The sequence below is a fragment of the Pteropus medius genome, unplaced genomic scaffold (genome assembly GCF_902729225.1).
Source record: "Pteropus medius unplaced genomic scaffold, Ma_sr-lr_union100, whole genome shotgun sequence".
NCBI lineage: Eukaryota > Metazoa > Chordata > Mammalia > Chiroptera > Pteropodidae > Pteropus > Pteropus medius.
The window spans coordinates 15,324,313-15,346,949 of NW_024346062.1; the positions used below are offsets into that span (position 1 = coordinate 15,324,313).

Sequence of the window (22,637 nt, forward strand, 5' to 3'; positions counted from 1 at the left end):
GTCTCTGTATGTTGTCCTGTTCAGTTGTTGCTTTTAGGTTTATATCCCACATATAAGTGGTATCTTGAGATTTTCAACTTTTTCTGTCTGGCTTATTTCGCTTAGCATGATTATCTCAAGGTCTATCCATGTTGTCACAAATGGCAGTATTTCATCTCTTCTTATGGCTGAGTAATATTCCACTGTATATGTGTACCACAGCTTTTTTAGCCAATCATCTATCGTAGGACACTTTGGTTGCTTCCATATCCTGGCCTCTATGAATAATGCTGCTATGAACATTAGTGTGCAAATATCTTTTCGGATATGGGTTTTCAAGTCTTTGGGGTAAATACTCAGTAGAGGGATTGCTGGATCATTGTAGATCAATTCCTAGCTTTTTGAGGAATCTCCATACTGTTTTCCACAATGGCTATACCAATTTGCAGTCCCACCAGCAGTGTATGAGTATTCTCATTTGAGCTATCAGAGATGCTTTTTAAAAAGCAATTGAGCAATCTAATTGAGAAACTTAAATTTCAGTTTATCATTTAAATTTAGAAGGAAAGTATTACCATTTTATTATGTTTAAATATTAGGACCCTCTCAGATACGAAGGAAGAAGAAATGGTCCCTCATACTTTTCCCCACTGATACATAAATAAGTACATAATGTTATTTTACATTGCCATAAGGTTTACCCACTGCAGTGCTTCAAATGTCTTTAAACATGGCATTATTTTCTTATTATCAGTGATTCCTAACCTCAGCTTAACATTCAAATCATTTCGAGGACTTTGAAGTAAATCCACCAAATCGGGCACCATCCCCAGAGATTATGTTATCAGTTTTATAACTGCCCTGGGCATTTTTTTTTTTTTTTTTTTTGCATGTTATCCCTATGGTTTCAAATCTGTAATTTACATTAAGGCTCACTCATTGTGTTGTACATTCTGTAGGTTTAGACAAATGTATAATGACATGTATCTGTCATTACAGTATTATACAGAAGTTACCCTGCCCTAAAATTCCCCTGTTCTCTGCCTCTTTATCCCTTCATTCCTGTGGCACTCCCTTTTTAAAAATCTCCATCCCTATTGCCATTTTTCAGTGCAGAGATATCCTGATTCTAGTCAAAAGACAAATCACTAAACCAAATATTTGAGTAGTAAGGGTTAGTAGCGAATTGAGAGAATGAGGAGAGCATGTTTTCATAAAGAAACTAGTTTCTATCTTGGTCTTCCAAATCAAAAAGATGGGATATGTTTTATATACTGTTTGTGTATAGAAATACAAACATCATTGTATAAATGGGAATCGTGTTTGCACCAGTGATGATAAAAAGAATCATAGTAATAATGTAAGAGTTTTTACATTATAAAAACTATATGCGCAATCCTCCACAGTGTCTGCCTGTCATAGGTGCTCAATAAATGTTTGTCAAGTGAATAACTTTATTTGTAGAACCCAAGATAATTTAACTTCGCTATGAAATTGCATTTAAAACATGTAATTTATAGTCAGAAACAAAACTTTATTCAAAAAGAGAATAATAGTTCACTAGTAATATTTTCATATACGAACACATTTTCTTTAAGCTCTCAAAAAAAAATCTTCACTCTTTACACTCACCACACCTACAGACATATTCATTCATATACTGGTAAACACATACATATACATCTGTATGTATATGCTTTATTTGACTTTGCCTTCTTCTGTTTACTTAAATAGATTTACCAAATTGTTAGAAACTCTATTTTGCAATGTCTTTTATAATTGTTTGTTCAGTCCTAAATAAAGAGGTCAACTGAGACCATGGCCAATATCATATATATTTTTGTTTTGTTTTTAGTTTCATTTTTCAAGAGTTTAGTGCACATTGCTGATGAGGCTTGATAAGTTCCAATTTAAGAAAGCACAGTAGTTGAATGAACACTTGTATAAAGTTGTTCCTTTGCATTTTCTCTCATTTTATTATTATAACAATGTCATAGCTCTGGTAATAAGTTGAAATATTTGGGTATACACTGAGATCTCTTCAGAGGAAAAATATTCTTCCAAAAGCAAGAAGTTGTTTAATCTCAAGAAATAGGCCATTTATTTATATATATGTGCTGAAAAGTATAAAAACAAATTATCTGTCCATAAAGTATCAAAGTGCTTCCATTAAAGCATATTTTTGCATATATCTATATTTATAAAATAAAGCGATAAATAAGGTTTATGTGATCTAAAATGAACAGGTATTCTGTATGTGGACATAAAAGGGGCCACACACTAAATTCGACAGCTCAGGGAGGCCAGCATGGCAGGTCCTACAAACCCAGAGACTGAAAGTAACCACAAAGGATGGTATGAACATAAAGATTCCTAACTATAAGCTGGTCATGGCTGGTAGTCACACTTGAGCCTCTAGTTTTCTTGACCAAGGTCAGTCTTCACTGTAAGTAAGCCTGTCTGTTGTCTTTTTGCACCTAAAATAATATGCCCTTGGAGTGTCAGAGTAATCCCCTTTTCCAGACCCCTCAGGGCACAACCCACCAGAGCAGGAGACTACAGAACCCCTCAATGTTTTATTGTTTTCCAAATACCATCCCCATGTGCTGTAAATGTTCATTATTAACTATCCTGTACTCACAATGGAAAAGAAGTATGTGTCCTTCGTTTTACTTTTTATCCAATCCCAGAGATATCCCTGGCTTTGCCCTCTCCCACCTCCTAATTTGCCACCAGTGGATTTCATGTAACCCTCTCTACCTCTTCTCCTTTGATTCTAATGTGTAAAATAAACTACAGAACTGCCATTCTCTGAGCATTTTCTTAAACTATTGAGAATTTGCTTCCTGGCAATTGTTGTCAGTTTGGCTCAAATATACTTGTTAAGATTCTCTACAGGTCGGGACGTTTCTTACATTGACACATATAGTGCTGTATAGGTTGAGATTTTAAAATATTTAATAATGATAAGGCTATTTTTAATTCTGTATATTTTTTCAGTCAATTTTATTGGAATTAGTAATTATAACTTATTTTCTTTTTTCTATTCCAGTAATTTATTTTTTGGTTAGAGTTTTATTTTATGAATTAAAAGTAGCACTGAAGCGGGAAATTTTCAGATACTAATCTGTTTTATTGGTACTTTTGTCAATGGTAAAACCAAAAGCTTCGTTTTTCCAATAGTAGTTAATAAGTAATTTTCCCACTTCCATTTTGTTATTTCCTGGGTTTATTAGCCCAAGAAAAGATTGTTTTCACTACAGAGAATTATCTACCGCTATTCCAAAGAGAAATGTTTGACTGGCAGCTGTCTAGGGAAATGTGTGTTTTTCTGATTTCTTTTTTTCTCCACATAGCTCTGTACAGTGTTTCACAGACTTCCCATCTATGAATTAAAATGAGGTGAACTTAAGAAAGTGAGCTGTCAGGAAAGCTCATTTCATTTTATTTATTTTATTTATTTTTTGAAATGCTCTTAAGAAGACGGGAGGTTGCATAGTGCAGGGATAAGGTGAATAATCTTTTAACTTCCGAGATCTGTACCTGTAATGCAGCTCACAGAAATGATAACATATTTTAAAAAGTTTTATGCTTCTGATAGAATTACTGGGTTAAGTTTGAAAACAATAAACCCAAGAGCTCCCTACTTAAGCTTTAGCTCTGTGTTGGGCTAATGGACCACTGATATTTTCAGAACCACCATCTTTGCCCCTTTCCTACCTAATTGCGGAAAGTGTTCTCTCTGATTCCCCCAATAGGCTCTCCGATGAAATCTCTCATTGTAGTTTGAATTACCTCATCCTTCAAAGTACAGCTGACGGTTCATTTTTCTCATTTAACAAAACATAAGATATTCATATCTTCAATGATCTGGCCAAGTTTCGATTTCCATTTCTACCTCCCCATTCATCTTACTCAATTTGGCTAATGTCATCTGGATTAAATTTACATGTTTCATAACTACTAGTTTCACAAAGGGTGTGGTTCAATATTTGCATTGTGCAAAATCTGGATGTTTTATATTTAGTTACGAACTCTGAGGGAAGGCATTGTATTGCAGTCATCTTTGTATCACATTTAGAAAATTTTAAAAGTATAACAAATGCTCAAACATTTATCGAAAGAAGGAAGGAATGAATAGTTGATAAGTAGTAACTTGGGAATAGTTGGGGGGAAATGTGATTATCTTTTAAGAATTTAATTAAAAGGGCAATTATTTAGCTGAGGAAGAGGGTATAAATAGTGAATCAATACCCAAAAAGGTCTACATAGATTTGATTATTTATTTTCTCCAACAGTGTTTAACAAAATATTTGAGATGCCGTTGATGAGTAGAGCTAGCTGGGAAAAACTTGCAAATGGATATGGCATTAAAGCCCAGTAACAAAGATGTGTTTGGAAGATACTACAGCATCCAAATAGAAAGTGAACACATGCTTAAAATGATAATTAAAGAAACTGTGAGAAATATCTAATGGAGAGAACTAAATAAAAACTAAATAATAATCAGTCTACGGCCATGCCACCCTGAACGCGCCTGATCTCTCTTGGAAGATAAGCAGGGGTGGGCCTGGTTAGTACTTGGATGGGAAACCACCTAGGAATACCAGGTGCTGTAGGTGTTAAAAAAAAAATTATAAATAATCAAGTATTTGAAAACATGAAGCTTAAAATGTAACAAAATAATTATAATTGGTTAAAGAAAATAAGTTTATATTTAGCCTTTGTTTCTGATCTTTAAGCTATCTGTTATTTTAGGTTTATAAGTATAGTTTATACAATTTTTAATGCTCTTATTTTTTAAAAATTAACATTTTGAGTGTCATGGACCTAGGTTTTCCTGTAATTCACACTTGAATTAAGTCTATTTTCAAACAATTTTGTGCTGTGTTGAGTGTAATTTAACTTATTTTACTCAAAAAATCTTGACTGCATTGGACTGACAGGGGCCATTCAGTCCAGATAGTTATGACAAAGCATAAAGGTATTTTCCTTTTTTCATGTCATGATGAGATCTTTCCACATTTTATTGTTCAGCTCTCATGAGGTCATCCTCACAGAACCATCGTACAGTACTGTTCTGATGATATCAGTGTGGAGGCCTTCTCAGAAGAGCCCTGCTGTGACTAACATTCTTTTTCTTCATTTTTATATGGATTTCTTGGATTATTTTGTATTCTGGATATTGTTCTTGTCCTGTGCTGTCCCTGGCCACTGACAGTTTACATGGAGCCATGTACTCATATATCAACGTTCTTACTCCCATGTTTTCCTTATGCACTTTATTATCGAAGTTTATTTTAAGTACGATTTTTATCGATTTTATTGTCAATGGAGTTGCTTCCTCCAGTGTGTTCTATAGGATGTCTACTGCTATTTACTTTCTGTTTCTAAATTAACTAGTGTGTGTGCACATCTAATCTGAGTGTCCTAAACTGCTGTGCTAAAGTGTTAAAGGTGGAAAAGAAACTATGTTTTATTTATTATCTTAAACAATGGTCACGATAAATTCCTGAATGTTTCCTTAATATTAATGCAAAATTGCTATTGGTCAGAATGTAATTGCCCTGACATGTTCTATGTTAAACTTGCTATTTAATTATTTCATGCCCTCTGTTGTGTAGGATATATTTGCCTAACAACCTTAACAAGTATCACCAATCACCTGAATGACAGCTGCCCAAGCCGTTGGAAGGATGGTTAAAAATATTGATTCCTTCTGTAATTTTAATCACTGTTGACTGATGAAAGTGCCAGGATATGACATATGGAAAGAGGCACAGAACCTTTATGAAGAAGACAGACTGTATATGTTATAAGCTTTTAAATAATACAGAATTCTAGGGGAGTGGGAATAAAGGGCGCAAATGAAAACTGAAATATACAGATGATCTGGAAAGGATGATGGTAGAAAAAATGGGCAACAGAAAGGGAAAATTTAAATTTTAATTAACCCCACAGGATAAAATATCCTTTAGCTTAGGGGAAGATAAAATGCATGTAATCAGAAGAATGTCTTGGTGAATGCTGAGAGCGTTGCTGCTTGGGAAGAAGAATCTTTTTCTTCATCTCCTGGATTTCTCTAAGTCAACCAACCCTGAATATATTTTAGATGAATAAATATTTAATATATGTTTCTGAGTTTTCAATTATCTTAGATGAAAACAGCAATCCACCTGCAGACTTTTTTTTGCTTCTTTTAGTTAATATAATGAGATTCCAAATCTTTCCATGTTGCTTGCACAAGAATAGCTTCCTAATAGACTCAATATTTTTAACTAACTTGTATTTGCTGTGAGGAAACTACATATGTTTATTTGTGTATATTTATCTCTACAATGAAGAGACTACCTTAAATAGTCCAGAATTTTTCACATTTTTTGTTGGTTTTATAACAATTTATATGTAATAACACATCTTTTATTATAAAAGGCAATAACACCGTGACCATCACCACCATTTAAAACAGGGTGTTCAGTTGATGGGCAAGTCTAAAACTATTAGATTAAAATGTTTTAGATTTCTTCTGTCAAACAATAATTTCCTATGATTACATCTGAATACAACCACAGGCAGTGGTTACATTCTAAAATTTATTTGAAACTTGGTGGGATAGTTTAAGAAACAAAAGATTAAGAAGATTTGAATAGAATGGGTATTTCTGTCTGTCTTGTAATGCATTCCAGTGTACAGTCTTCCTGCTTTCAGTCTAAACTGATTTTGATCTGAACTTGGTCAGTCAGGAGGATTCTTGGTGGTTTAGGATTAGCAGAGAATCTTATGGCTGTTAAATTGCTCAGAATTGTTTTCTGAGAGTGTTAATTTCTACCTACACATTTAAAAAAAAAAAAAACGGAACTACTAATCTAGAGAAGACTCAGGTAACTTTTGACACTTATAACACAGGTCCAAATCATGATTTCTATACTTTGTGGCATTTCAGTTCATCTAAGCTCTAATCAAAACAGCCCAAAGGCAAATCATCTTCTTGACAAGTTTCATTTCCACTTACCTATTATCATCCTTCTCTCTGGGAACCTTATAATTATCTTTGACACCTTCTCCTCCCTCATCCTCCAAATCAGTCCATGGCCAATAGTTGTAGTTTCTCTCTCTGTCATGTCTCTCGCATCTACTGTTGGTTTTCAGTGCTAGTACCCCAGAGGAAAACTTTATTATGTCTTGCCTGGCATACTCTGGCCCATTTAATTTATCCTCCTGACAATAGTCAAATTAAATTCCCTAAAATGCAGCTCATTTTTTTTTATTACTTCTCAATTCAAAAAGCTTAAAGGTCTCCCTTTCTTAAATTTTCATAATATAAACCCAACCTTCCTTTTTACCTCATCTTTACTACAGTCTTACTAGTTTCCTATACTTCAAGACATTTAAATGACTGATTATCAAAATATGATCAGAATCTTTCATTTTACTCTTGCTTATGTCTACCTAAAATATCATTTCTCCTTTTAAGTATCTCTCCTTCCCAGCCTAACCTTAAACCACAAAAAGTTTTTCAATTTATTAAGGATAAACTAAAATGCCACATAATCTAGAATTTCAGATACCACTCATACTCAAGCTCAAGCTGTTTATAGGCCTTTTAACCTCTGACACATGTAATTATACTTTCCTTTGGCACTTATCTTATTCTTTGTTATATTTTACTTCACTTTGAATTTGCTTACCTCTAGACTCTCTGTCTCTCTCCTGAGCAGAAAGCAAATACTTCATCAGAATCTATTTGTAGCATACAGTCATTTTACATGTTGTAGGATATAAATAAATTTTTGTTCTATTCAGTCGAGGTGCTTGTACCATCTATTTTTCCTTGAGAAAACATTTACCAATGTATATCCTATTTTATTCAGAGAAAAATATAAATCACTTATATTCGGAACCTACCATTCTCCACTGAGTAGATCTTGCTTATACAGAAATTCTATTAGTACTACAAAATGGCGAACTCTCATATCTCTACTTGTAAAATTACTTTGAAACAACTTTAAATGCAAAATCAATGAAAATAATATGGTGTTTTCACAAAAGAGAAATGATGGTAATCACTCATGATTTTTAAAGGAGAAAACAACATTTAGAAATCTCATTTTCTCCTGATATTTATAATAGAAATAAGATGAATACAGGTCATGAAATTCTGATCAGACACTGCTTTTCTTGAAATACTGCAACAGTGCTATTTACATTTTTTGGTAAAATTTACCTGTTAATTTAATGTTTCTTAGTTAATGTGCTACTCATACCACATTGAAGTTTACATTTTAGAAATTAAGAAAATGGAACTTAGAGATATTAAATAATTAGCCAAGATTACAGAAATAGAGACTATCACAAGTAAGACTTAAACCCTGATCTTCTACTTAAAGAATGTATGCTTATTCCATGTTGCTATGGGGCTTTTCATGCAAGCCAAATTAATTCATCAGAAAGTAATAGGAATTATTGACATAAAGCTTGTTGATTTTCTATTAGAAAGTGTTTTTGTTTCAGATAAACTTCTTTGTTCAATAATTCTTGTCCAATAATTTCATATTTCAATTCTTCCCATGTTATATTTCTTCACTCATTCATTATTTTTTTATCATTTGTTTATTGGTAGTTACTATATACCAGTAACAGTTTTGGGTGCTAGCTAGAATGATGAACAATGCAAACAAATGGAGCCTTTCCTGGCAGAGATGATAGTTTAGCAAGGAAGGCAAATAATGATTAATCTTCTTCTGGTAGTATGGGCAATGTGCCCACTGAAAAAGGCTAAATATGCTGAATAATTTAAATTCCATATTGAATAGAAATGACCATAAATTAAGACATACTCAGAGGCTCCAAATCAAGTGAAAATGGTAACTGTCCTCTTAAAGGTAACTGTCCCCTTAAACTGGCTCCTATTTTGGGACTTCTGCTGGACTCAGGTGACTTCGAGATTATATTTTGATGAACTTATGTGATACATAAGCTGAAGAAAGTCAAGATAGGAGCCTTACAGGAGACCCAACCTCAGACTGTTTCCCCAGAAGGCTACACCCTCAGAATAAAGATACATTATAAATAAGATCCAAGAGAAAACTTTTTAAGTCTTTCACTAATTTAGTAGAGAGAAAGCAAAATTTTTTCCTTATTATTTAAACCAAAAGTTAATTCTTCCATGAGTTTGCAACACAACGGCTTATGATAGGTGTCACACAGGAACCAGAGAAATACAAATTAAAAAGAGATAATATATTGCAGCCGTTACATAGACAAAAATCTGTTAGCAAGTACTAATATCAACATTATAAATGGAACTGTTATAAAATGGTAGTACAATTAAAATAGGTATAGCCTCTTTAGAGAAAGAAAGTCAGTACTAGTAAATTTCAAGATGCCCATATGCTATGACGTAGCAATTCTGTATCAAGGATTATATATTTGGCAAACCCTATACTGTGAATAAGGAAACTAACACTAGGATATTTATTGTAATACTGTTTGTAATAGAAGAGAAACAAAATAATCCAACTATTTATTAGTAAGGGAATAAATAAACACAGCCTGAAACACAATGGAATCATATAGAACAAGAAAAGTAAACAAATAAGATTTATATATACACACACGCATATGTTTATCCCTATAAATCTCACAAGTAAATAAATAAACCTTAAAATAGAATAAATTAAAAACAGAACGTTGAGAAAACACAACCCCAAAACGGACACACAGATGTGCATCTTTTATGTAAATGAATATGTTGTTTATAAACATATATAAAGTAAAAGCATAAAATCCATTGGTGATTGATAGACAACAAATTCAGTTCTGGGGAAAGAGGGAGAGGAAGAGGATAAAAAAGGAAGATTAAGATGTATTTACAGGGCAGTGTTTCTCTATAAAATAAAAAATATATAATTTGAATATGACTAAATATTATCATTTAATATCATGTGAATATTTGAGCTATCTTATTATTGTATGTAAAATGTGGAAAGGAAAATCAGTAACTGGAACTCATCATATTAACTCTTTGAGGGAGAAAAAATACTATGATTCTGATATGTGTAATAAAAACACTGGGTAAGATTTGATTTCTACATGTAATTTTAAATATCCCAGCAAATTAAATATAGATGAATTTTTTTTCTTTTTTGCAGTGTAAAAGGGATCCACTAAAACACTACAACAAATTTCAGATTTTACCACAAAATTTAGAATCACTCTCTGAAGTCAGTAATAAAATGAGGTATATGCTGCCCTCTCATCTATTCCAAATTTGTTGAAGGTCATTGTCAGCACAAAGAATAAATTAAAGTTGTAAGAAATGAAAAGGAAAAACTTTTTTTTTTTATTATTTTCAGATAATCAGTTGAACTTAATGACAATTCTTATAATTATAAAGAGTCTGGTCAGGTTGATAGTTATAGAAACAGCATACAAATATCAATAGTATTCCTATATAGCAGCAACAATTTATTCAAAAATGAAATAAGAAGAGATCCTATTTTCAAAACTAACAACTATTTTATAATACTGAAGAATAAATCTAACAAAATATGTTTAAGAAATGTAATTACAATATTATAAAATATAACTGAAAGTTATGAAAATGACCTAAATAGTCATTCTGTGATCTTATATGAAAAGTATAAATATTATAAAGTTGTTGATTTCCTAAAAGACAAGTCCCTAACAGTGTTTACTGTAAAAAGTAAATGAATTATTGCTGCTCCACATTCTTGCCGGCATTTGATGTTTTAGGGTTTTCGATTTTGGCTATTCTAATAGGTGTGTAGTGGTATCTTAATGTTGTTTTAATTTGCAATTCCCTAATAACATATGACATTGAACATCTTTTAATGTGCTTATCTGCCATCTGTATATCTTCTTCGGTGATGTGCCTCCTAAAGTCTTTGGCCCATTTTTTAATCTAGTTTTTCTTATTGTTAAGTTTTTAGTTTCTTGTATATTTTGGATAGTAGTCCTTTATTATATGTATCTTTTGCAAATATTTTCATCTGTGGCTTATTTTCTCATTCTCTTGATGTTGCCTGTTACAAAGCAGAAGTGTTTTTTTTATTTTAATGAAGTTCAGCTTATCAATTATTTCTCTTATGGATTATGGCTTTGATGTTATGTCTAAAAAGCCATTGTCATAACAAGGTCATCTAGGGTTTCTTCTATGTTATCTTCCAGGAATTTCATAGTTTTGTGTTTTACATTTAGTTATATGATACATTTTGAATTAATTTTTGTGAAGTGTGTACGGGCTATGTCTAGATGTTCAATTGTTCTAGCACCATTTTTTGAAGAGACAATTGTTGCTCCATTTTTTTGCCATTGCTTCTTTTTCAAAGGTCAGTTGACTATATTTATGTGGCTCTATATTCTGTTCCAGTAATATATTTGTCTTTTATTTCCCCATACCACACTGTCTTGATTGCTGAAGATTTATAGTAAATCCTGACATTGGGTGGTATCAGTCTTGAGACTTCATTCCTCTCCTTCAATATTGAGTTAATTATTCTGGGTCTTTTGCCTCTCTATGTAGACTTTAGAACTAGAGTATCAATATCCATAAAATAACTTGCTGGGGTTTTGATTGGGATATGCTGATAAGTAGATCAAGTTGGGAAGAAGTGACATCTTGAAATATCGAGTCTTCTTATCTATGAAGTTGGAATATCTATTTATTTACTTCTTTTTTTATCAGAGTTCTCTCTCTATATATATGGTTAGGTTCTAATTATTTTATTTCAGGGGACCCATAAGCTTTTTGAAGAACAATTTCTTATAAGTTTTAGAAAGGAAGATGCAAGAATCCTATATAGTAGAAATTCTTCTTTTGTGTATTTACTCTAGAAAAATTATATTGTGTGTTTGAACATGCCTACACATATAAACCTGTTCAAAGAACCTCATTATAGCATTGCATGTAAGAAAAAATATTTTAAAATGTCCATCAGTGGAAAAATGAATAAATCAATTGTGGTATGTTCATGAAATCGATTCCCAAGCAGCAACGCTCTCAGCACTCCTAAGTCCCTTCTAGTTCTAAAACTTCTACATATACTTTTCTTTTTAAAGTTTGCGATGATGATGCTTTGATATCTTGGAAGACACACTGAAGCATCATCACTCCCTCTACAATTCTATCATTTTCAAATCCATTTTAGGGATAAAACTGTGAAGGTACATCCACATTTTGGGATGCTATCACAATTGATTTTTGTAAAAACCAAAGGGGAACATAGGAACTCCTGATTTATCCCCTCAATTTTCAGATGAGGAAACTACAGCCAAAGACAGTTGTTGCCCAGCATCACATACTGAGCGTGCAGCAGGCCCGGGACTGGAACCCATGGGTGTTGGGTTCCATTCCATTGTGATTCTCAGAACACAGCATTGCCTGCTCATAAATGATGATGCATCATCCCTTGCTATAGATTCTCAATTTCTTACTGTAAAATTAGTTTTACTTATTTAAAGCCATTTGAGTAGAAAGAATTATTATTAATATTCCTCGAAATATGGGGAAGAGCATAATAAATATGTAGAAAGATACTGAAATTAGTAATAATTACAAAATGCATTCTACCCACAAAAATGTACACTCTCCATAAAAATTAATTACCTAAAGATGATTTGGTTAAAATTATAAGTATTTGTGAATTTAAGACTTTTACATTAATCACATGGAATATCCATTAATTATTTTTATATTTCCTATTTCTATAAATTGCCTATTTATGCTGCATCCAATTATATTTATTGAAATAATTAAATTCTTTCTCTTTTTTACCTAAATTGTACATATTTAAATACTATTATGAATTTCTTTTTATTAACCTGCCTTTCTGGGACTTTTTTGTTTCTGTTTTAAATTTCATTACCATGTTATTTACATATTTTAATGTATTAATGGTTGCATTCAATTTTATTTAACTTCATTATATAATTTAGAGTTTTAAGTATTACAGCTTAATATAGTTTCTAAATCTATTCTGTGTAATTCTTCTTCGTGCTTTCCTGATTATTGTTTTACATTCTTTATCTGTCCCTAGCCTACTGAACTAAACGATGTATTCCTATCTTAGATAAATTTTAATAAAATAACTTACAAAAGATACGACCAAATGTTTGATTTAGTTAATATTATTAATTTTTATTATATTCCTTAAAAAAATGCTATTGCCTAATTTCAAAGGAATCCTGTATAAATTTTCCTTTTTGTTTTTCCTTTAAAGTAAAAGCAGTTTGTATTGACTTATAAGAATAAATTGGTATTATTTTCTCCATAGATGAGCTGAAATAACAATAAGATAAAGGTTTTTTCTTAGTTTGCTTCACTTTCTTTGCCTATTTGTATTAATGAGTTCTTTTAAAATTATTTAGTAATATTCTGTTGCAAAATTATATTTGCATGTTTATACCCTGCCTTGTTCTTAAAAGGACTTGCGATGACTGCAGTAATTTTTAATTCCTTTTCTCTTAGTGGTGAATGTGCATAACTTAAACTCTAGAATTTATATTAAGTATGCAATATCTTTTATTTATTCATCAATGATTTATTAATCATATACTATGTATTAACAGTGAGCTAGGTGTTAGCATCATTTTGAGCAAAATGGACATAATCTGCACCTTAATCGAAGAGAGGGGAGTACAGAGAAGGGGAAATAATACATTAAAATATAGCCTAATATAGTGCTCCTCTAACATCTCACCTAGGATGGTCTAGAAATGCTTCCTCAAAAAGGCAATGTCTAAATTAACTCAGTTAATTTTGAAGTGATGAAATATCGAAGATTATTGTAAGCAAAGAGAATAGAAATGTGATACATTTGATGAAATAGAAGACATTCTTAGTGGCTAAAATACAGAAAATGAGGGAGGCAGCAATGAAAAAAGAGACTGAAGAAGAATGCAGACATTAATCATGAAAGCTCTTGTAAGCAGATGATCTTAAGGGTTTGACTTTATTACAAGGATAGCAGGAAGCCTTTCAAATGTGTAAGTATAGCAATGACATGTTCAGAATTGAGTTTAATAAAATCTCTAGTTGTTACAAGGAAATAAAGTATTATCGGGGTAGAGTGAGACAAGAATAGAGGCCTTAAAACCAGTTAGAATATTGTCAAATTAATCCAAGCAGGACATGGTGATAATACAGACCAGGATAGTGACCGTGAAGGTGAGATATTTGATAGTAGAGAGGTAAGCTTTAGTTACTGCAACTGTGGCCTATGATAAGTATGCCTAGGATTCAATACAGTTTTTTAGTTTGGTCAATTCAATGCCAGAAAATCATTCAAACCTATTCTTTAACTGATGGAAACGGCCAGCTAAAATAGCACAGATAATCAAGTAAATGGGGGCGATCATATCTATACAAACGACTGATTATTCTTGTCAAGGGACTAGTCATATCACTGAAAATAACTAATCAGTTTCATAAATAGAGTGATTATATTAACACAAATGGCCATCAAGAGTGTGCCATGAAGGCAAAACATGCTTCTCATTTGGCAGTTTTTATTACTTGCTCGCAGTTTTTATTATTTTTCCTACAGGGCATGGCCATGCCTGGTCTTTCTCCCTAAAATCAAGAAGGCCAAAAGGATGGACATGCTGTGCTGAGCAGCACAGCAGCTAGACAGGAACTTTGAGAATGATAGAAGGAAAACATTTGTCAAATGTAATAATAAAAATTAAAATAGGGAACCCAATAAGAACCCAGAAGTTGAACAAAGATTAGACTAGCTATTAGATCGGAGGTGAGAGCTAGTAAACAAGAAAAATATATGCTACTCTTTTGAAAGATTTGGTTCTGGAGGTAAAAAGTTATAGATCACTAACTTGAATAAAGACAGGTTATAAGAAGGTTTTGCTTTTTAGTCGATTGCGGAGATTAGTTATGTTTGTGGTTTCATGGGGAAGAACCAGGAGAGGTAGAAGATAAAAGAAGACTTGATAAAGTGAGTGGATTACAATCCGAAATGAAGTGTCAAAGAATAAAGGCAAGGATTAAGAGCACAGATAGTTAGCTATGGAGTGGAGGCTTCCATTAAGGAAAACAAAGATGGTGAGAATAGCGATAAATTTAGAAGAGTAAAGGGAAGTTGAGGAAGTTTATTTCTCATGATATTGAAGGACACTATATAAATACAACTCATCTCAACAAATTAACCACTGTACTAAAGTTCAGTAGGAGTCAGAGACCCATTATACAAGACTGGTATTGTCTTTGGTGAATATTATGGCTTTTCAGATTTGGTAGCAAGGGGAGAAACAATTCTAGCAGCTAATACAATATTTGAACTGAAGAGAGATAAAATAAGAAATAATTTCGGACTACTTATTATGTGTCATACTCTGTTTACAAATGTTACTAATAAAATATTAGCTGATAGAAAAAGATAATTTACATAAATTAATTCAGACTGTCTTCATCTTCACAAATTGTGGAATATCAAAGGGTAACAAAAGATCATAGTATGTGCTCCAATTTAATCCCTATTAGTATTAACAGTCTATCTTCGTGTGAAGATGTGAAAGAGCCAGTTAGTACCATTTTTTCTATCAAGAGAAGGAAGACTTAAAACTGAGGAAATATTGGAGTTGGATCAGGTGGTCCAGAAAGTCTGGGGGAAGGAACATAAGCTTCTACTAAAGAATGGCTGAAATGAACACACTTGGAGGACTTGGTTATACAAGAAGAAAAATAGAGCCATGACATATATGCGAATATCCATAAAGATGTCAAAAAGATTTAATAGGAGTGACAAAAATACAGGCAGGAAAGAAAATATCTAAAAGAAAAAAAATAAGTCTAATTCACATAAATCAATCCAAAAATGAGGAATTTATTTGTTTACATCATAACAAGGAGAATTTATGCCTCACATAATTTTATCTACACCAATGACAGGGATGAAAATAGCTGAAACTCAAATTGATGTCATAATGTGCTCAGCCCAAATTTAATACCATCTCTCTTCGCTGGTCTTGTGTTCTCATTCCCGGCTTCTAATAGTTCTCATTTACTATCTCCTGCTGACCATTAACCTTGGTTACTGGAACCAGTTTTCCTCACCATGTCTATAACAACAGTGTACTAATAAAGTAAAAAATTAAACAACAAAGAAACTTGCCAAAAACACTGGAAGGGATAGGAAATGACCTCAAAGGCCACAGGTAATAACAAACATAAATGTGAAAAGGGTAGCCAAACTTGGTTTATTCATTCTGTAATTATTAATTTGCTTTTATTGTGTGCTAAGCACTGTTCTAGGTCAGAGATCAGCCAGAGATATCTTACCATGCCAGAAAGCAAATAAAGTCTTAAAGACTAATGAGTATTGTGTAAAGGACAAAGGAGCCAACAGAAAGTGGCTCCCATTGGCTAAAGGTGAGAAAATTTAAGCATCAAAAATAAATAAATAAATAAATGCAGATTATAAATAATTGAATATTAAGAAAGTAATTGGTCCTGATACTCATCAAAAAATAGGAAGGCCCCCTTTGCTCTCTCAAAGACAATAACAGTTTATTCTACAGCAGTGGAAATAAGTAGACACAAATTTTTTTTCTTGGCAATTAACAATTGAAATAAAATGATTAGACATTTATTCTGCTTTCCTTTACTATTTTATTATAGTCTGTTTATTCAGGCTGCTATAATAAATTACCATAGACTAGGTGGCTTAAACAACAGACATTTATTTCTTACAAATCTGGACTCTGTGAAGCCTAAGATCAAAGTGCTGGCAGACCTAGGAAGGTCCATTTCCTGGTTTGCAGATGGTCATCTTCTTGTAGCCTCACATGGTGGAGAGCAGAGAACTAGTTCTCTGACCTCTTCATATATGAGCAATAATCCTATTCATGAGGGTTTCACCCTCATGATCTAATAACTTCACAAAGAAACCATTTCCAAATACCGTCACACTGGGGACGTGATTTGGGGGAGATCGGAACATTCAGAACATAGCCCAACCAACTGGTTCTAGTTTCCTTTGTTGATGGACAATTTTTTTTATGGGATTTAATATAAATGTGGAAGAAATTATAGAATTAGAAAACAACCATTTTACTACCCCTAATGAAACAACTGATTCAAGCATTAATCATCAATTCATTAAAATACCACATAAATGCTTAAATGAGATCTTTGCATAAAGCAACTGTGTCACCAGCTGAGTCCCTGTGATAATAGCATCATTAAAAATTAGGCTAAAAGTTAGGCAGAGGCCTATCTCCTTATCTTCTATGTGGTAGGCAGAATGTAGCATCACTAAAAAACAGGACAACTAGACACTATTTCCTAATGTAATATATATTAAAAAACACTCGAGAATTGTGAAGTTCTATTGCCAAAATTTTATCTGAATCTATTCAAGTTTCTAGAGCTCATTTCTACCTACTGGAAATAAAAAAAATAGAGGAACATTACATAACGCCCAAAGAAAGTAACCATACTAATCTAGAATGAGGATCATTCATTTTCATTCGTTAGGATACTAACTAGGTTTCTGTTTTAAGCCAAAGGTGTGGGGAATAGAAAGAGACAAGACTGTTCTAGGGAGGAAAAAAAAAAAAAAACTAAACTAAATATAACGTATGAACCTTGCTTGGAACTTTACTTGAACAAACTACAAAAAAAAATTAGCACAACTGAAGAAATTTAATTAATTAACAAATGGATATAAAATGATAATAGATAAGTGTTGTTCATTTACAAGTGTGGTAATATAATGGTTATGTAAGAAAATGTCTATGTTTTTTAGAGATGCATACAGCTAGATAAATGTAATATGCAATCTACATTTTCTTTTAAAATTCTTCAACAAAGAAAATTTAAAAAAATTTTAAAAACTTAACTGATGCAGATACAACAAATGTTGATATAATTGATTGGTCTATGGGTGTGTTATACTATTCCCATTACTTTGGGGTATATTTGAAAATATTCATAATATTTTTTATAGCTGTTGCAAAAATCCAGGTGAGAAATGAATATGGCTTGGGCATGAGTAATTGTAATAAGAAGTAGCTAGATGTAGAAAATACCTAGAAGATAGTCAAAAGAGTTGCTGAAGGAATTGGTAGTTGAGAATGATGGATGGAGATGAGAGAGTAAAACTGAAAAGATGAATTTGTTGGATGCTCAATGTAGATGGATGTGTAAATACTGATAATGGATCAGTGGTTTAAAGAAAGCAGTATTAGGTATCCAAAAGGACACTGATTTAAAATCTACCCACTAGTGCATGAGACATGGGAGACTAAGCAGCCTCTCCCTTTCCCTTCTACCCAGTCTCAGCCACTGTCAAGGCTTCAGTTCTCACTCATCTATCAGTCGGCCTTTGATTTGCCACATCAATCTGAGTTCCAGGTTACTTTTTGATGGAAATAGATTTCTCATAGACCTCTCAAGTTCGACCTGTCAGAAACTGGTGTATTATCTTTTCCATTCTCCATCCTGACCCCAAATATGCTCTTTCTCCCATATTTCTTGTTAATGACTTAATCATCTACCCAGTTATTCAACATAGAAACTCAGGTCGATCTTGTCTCTCTCTTCTCCCTTCTCCATATAGTCACTATGTCTTGTATCTCTAACATATCTGACACTTGTCCTTTTTTTCTACTCCCACTGCTTTTACTCTAGATGACTTTTTCATTGTCTCATCATGTCGGAAAGGCTTTTAAATGTCTTATTTATTTGCCACTCCTCTCCCACATGACTAACAAAATTCTCTTTTTAAAACCTACTCTATAAAGTCAATTAGACCACAGTCAGAGCCCAGACTCTTCTTTCCAGCATCACCTCTTGTCACATCTGCTTATGTGTGTAGGTTCTATTAGTGTACTGTAGTCAGCCAGTCCCCAAAAATGATATATTCCTTTCAGACACATATGAAATGTTCAATGACTGTTTCTTGAATTGTGTTATAATCTACATTTTCTTTTGAAAATAACTCTTTATGATCAGTAACCTAAAATGAAATGTGGACAAATCTTCTTCCTTTTGCCTTATTTAATTAAATAAACATGGTTTAATCATTAAAGACAAATAAAACTATGCCTGCTAAAATTCACTGGGCTCTCTTGAGAATCCTGTCCTGATCTCTTTGCAAATTTATGAAAGAGATGCTTTTTCAATTGATTTTTTTTACTATTATGAATATCCTTTCTGCACTTCTGCCTAAATTTCCTTGCACAAGTGAATGGTAGGAGAGATCCCATGGGCAATGTGACTTCTCTCTGCTTGGTAAGTTTACAGGTCATTAGCAATACTACGGTAAGTGAGGGCAGGTGGTTGCGCACCTTCCTGTAAGTCCTGGCCAGTAGTGACTTCATTGACCAGTTAGAAAAAGGTCAATAATGTTAGGTTCTACACAAAAGAAAGCATGTGTACTGCTTTTACCCCATCCACAAAGAAGTTAAATTATATCTCAGCACTTCATAGTAAAACAGTATTTCTCAGAACTTAGCTCAAGTTACAATTTCTGAGGAAACCATTTTTGAACAGATTCATAGGTCTTCTTTTCCATTCATGATTAGCTATGGTGTCCAGACTTAGGGAACTTCTTTTTAAGTCTCTCTATTATGGCAGAGTAGCAGAGCTGGGAAGATAGCATGAGCCTGTGTGCCAGTATGAACTTTATCTTTAAGCCTGATCTGAATCATGTTCAGATATTACCGCTTACTTGAGAGATAGTAATAGACTTGTTCTATTGCCTTCTCACTCACAGATCCATGGGGGTGGTTCTATTGCCTTCTCACTCACAGATCCATGGGGGTGGTTAAAAATCAAGGAGAAAGAGGCAATGGGAGGGTAATAAACAGAAGAAGGATACTTGCTAAATGCTTTTGATCTTTATCATAGTGATGATGGGAGGATGAAACAAAAACAATGTACTCAGAAATCCCAAGTATGTAGAAATCCCTACAAGAAATTCCTTATGTGTAACTCAAATGTGCATTACCTGTGTCACGTAAGAGTACATTATGGGTTTTACCCATCCCATTGGGTTGTTTCTTATAATATTGTTTTATTTGGTATTGAATCTGATGTGTTTCATATTTTCTCCTAGACTAAAGTCTGTTTCTTAAAACTGTGGAAACGTCGCAAAAGTATGAATCATTGCATACATAATAAGAATGAAAAATCGAACTTATAAAATACAATTGTTTAGATTTATTGATAGTTCCACATTAATTGTTCCACATTAAAAGTCACTGCCTGTGAAGAACAAAGGAACTTGCAAATTATCTTCAGCCTTTTCATTAATCAATGGAACATTTTTCTTTTCTGTTTTGAATCTAAGTAGTGTAGGACTCAAATAACTTGCAATAATGATTTCATTTTTTTTCAAAACAGAAAAAAATCCATTTTTTTTTAATCCAACTGTCTTTATAAGCAAATGATTTGAAAAGGAATATAAAGTAATGAAGATGGTCTGAGTAAACACTTTTAAATGTTAAGTTGGGGAATATATTTTCTTGAAAATGTAAAAGAAGCTGAATGGGTAAAGAGTGCAGCCATTAGACATCACTGTTATACACAAAATAGACAAGTGTGCTGAAAAATGAAAATAATTGATTACATGTGGTGGTAAATTGTGGGTAATTTTTTTTGACTTTATAAAACAATACCTCTAAAATAAACAGTTATAAGGAAAATTGCTCGATATAGTCTTTTCCTTATAAAACTTGAAATTTCTGGTAAAGAATTGCAAAGAATTAAGTTGTAATCACATTCTTGGGCATTTGAAATATTTTCGTGGATGTCAAAAGTTGATCAATAAAATGAATCCCTTGGGAACTGTTTGTGGAATTTGCACTCTTACTCTCAGAGGATAATCCAAAGTGATCCTGGAGATGAGCTTATGTGGCAAACTTAGAAATGTCATTAAAAATGGCCAACAACCAAGTGAATTATTTGTGACCTTCTCCTGAGAGCACATTGAAGAACAACAACAACAACAAAACACTAAAAAAAATCCACCTGTACATTTTAGTCTTGGACTCTAACACCAGAGTGTTTTGCTCTAAACTTAATCTCCAGGGAGTGGCTAAATATTTCAAAATGATTTTGCTAACTTCGGGCTTTGGTCTCAAAATTTCCTTTAGCGCTTTTTCAATGCAGACTTAAGGTGTGTTTGCACACATTATCTACAGCTATTTACTTTGGCATCTTGCAAAAAGTCTCAATGAAAGACTGGCTTCTTCATCCTGCTCCTGTGTGCTTTAATATTGAGGCCTTTGCAGGAAGTTGGTTGTCAGCCTCTCACAGAAAATCCTGTTAGAGAAATCAAAACCATTAGAGGGCAAGTTTATTTTCTCTCAGCAGTCAAACTTAGATAACGTTAGCCTATTTTTTTAAAGCTGCCCGATCTCTTTTTAGTTTCAAGTCTTTTTATTTTTAAATGAAATGTAAAACCCTTGCAAATATTGTTGATAGCAATGTTCTTTCTCTATTAGAATCTGATTTGCTGAAATTATTTTTAAGTTTTTAAAAGAAATATACTATACAAAATTTTCAGTTACTACACAATCTATTAAAAACTTAGAGATAATTTTATATGTATATTTATTTCAATAAATCAAAAATATATTTCATTCATAGCAAGCTCTAGTATTGATTTATAACTAAATAAAATAACGTAAGATCTACAAAAACTATGAAATTATTTTACATATATTTTCATCACTTTTTTCGTTAGTAACTATCACTGTGATGTCTAAAACTATGTGTCTACAAAAAAATTTAGTAAGAATCAAAGTATTTATTATCAAAATAACATACCTATGAAGAATGTTTGCCAAAATTAAAACTCTAATATATACATATGTTTAAAAATAGTAAAAGATTAGCCTCTGTGAACTTCTGTCATCAATTGTGTTGGGAATTGAGCCAAATTCTGTCTGCATGCACAAACAGTTCATATTCAGATACATAGAGACTGTGCCTTAGAATTTTAGGCTGTAATTTATCCCACTACCTACAACAGCACTGTTTATAAAAGCAGTCCTGTAGAAGGGCTGTTCCTTGTATTCCAGAGAAGTAAACATTGGTATAATTTTAAAATTATAGCTCTTGAGGTTCGCAGACTGAAATTGTAAACATAAGTGCGCCTTACTCACATGGGTTCTTAAAGATTCATAATCCTCTAAGCTTCCTTACATGGTAAGAAATTTTGTTAGAATGTGAAAAAAAAGAAACATTGAAAGGTTTAAAAACATTTTTATGTTTTTAAACGAGCTGTTACTTTCCTTATATGACTAACTTTTATTTTGAGACTTTGGAAATTTCTTAAATTTTTAAAATTTATCTTTATAATGGTATAGTATTAGACACTCTTCAAGTCTCTCTCTCTCTCTCTCTCTAGATATATATATATATATATTACCCTGCTATTACTAAAATAATAATAATTATTATTAATCAAGTACTTATCATGTACTAGACAATGTTCCAAGAATTTTATTTGCATTATTTTGTTAAATATTGGCCAATTGTTCGCTACATAAGCTATAGGGAGGTAGTATACAAATCATAAAGCATCTACATGAATTAATTGACTGTGCATCTAAATTTTAGGATCGTTGTAATTGTTTCTTGGGCTGTTAAAGGGTATAACAATAAATAATGA

The 22,637-nt window shown here is 32.5% G+C and overlaps 1 long non-coding RNA gene and 1 pseudogene across 1 annotated transcript in view; both read left to right on the plus strand.

The window, feature by feature from the left end:
* The window catches only part of LOC120612576 (uncharacterized), a 176,354-nt gene that overhangs the window by 16,788 nt on the left and 136,929 nt on the right, over positions 1-22,637 (plus strand). The gene's annotated exons all lie outside the window — the stretch shown is intronic.
* Positions 4,489-4,601, plus strand: LOC120612648 (uncharacterized; annotated as a pseudogene).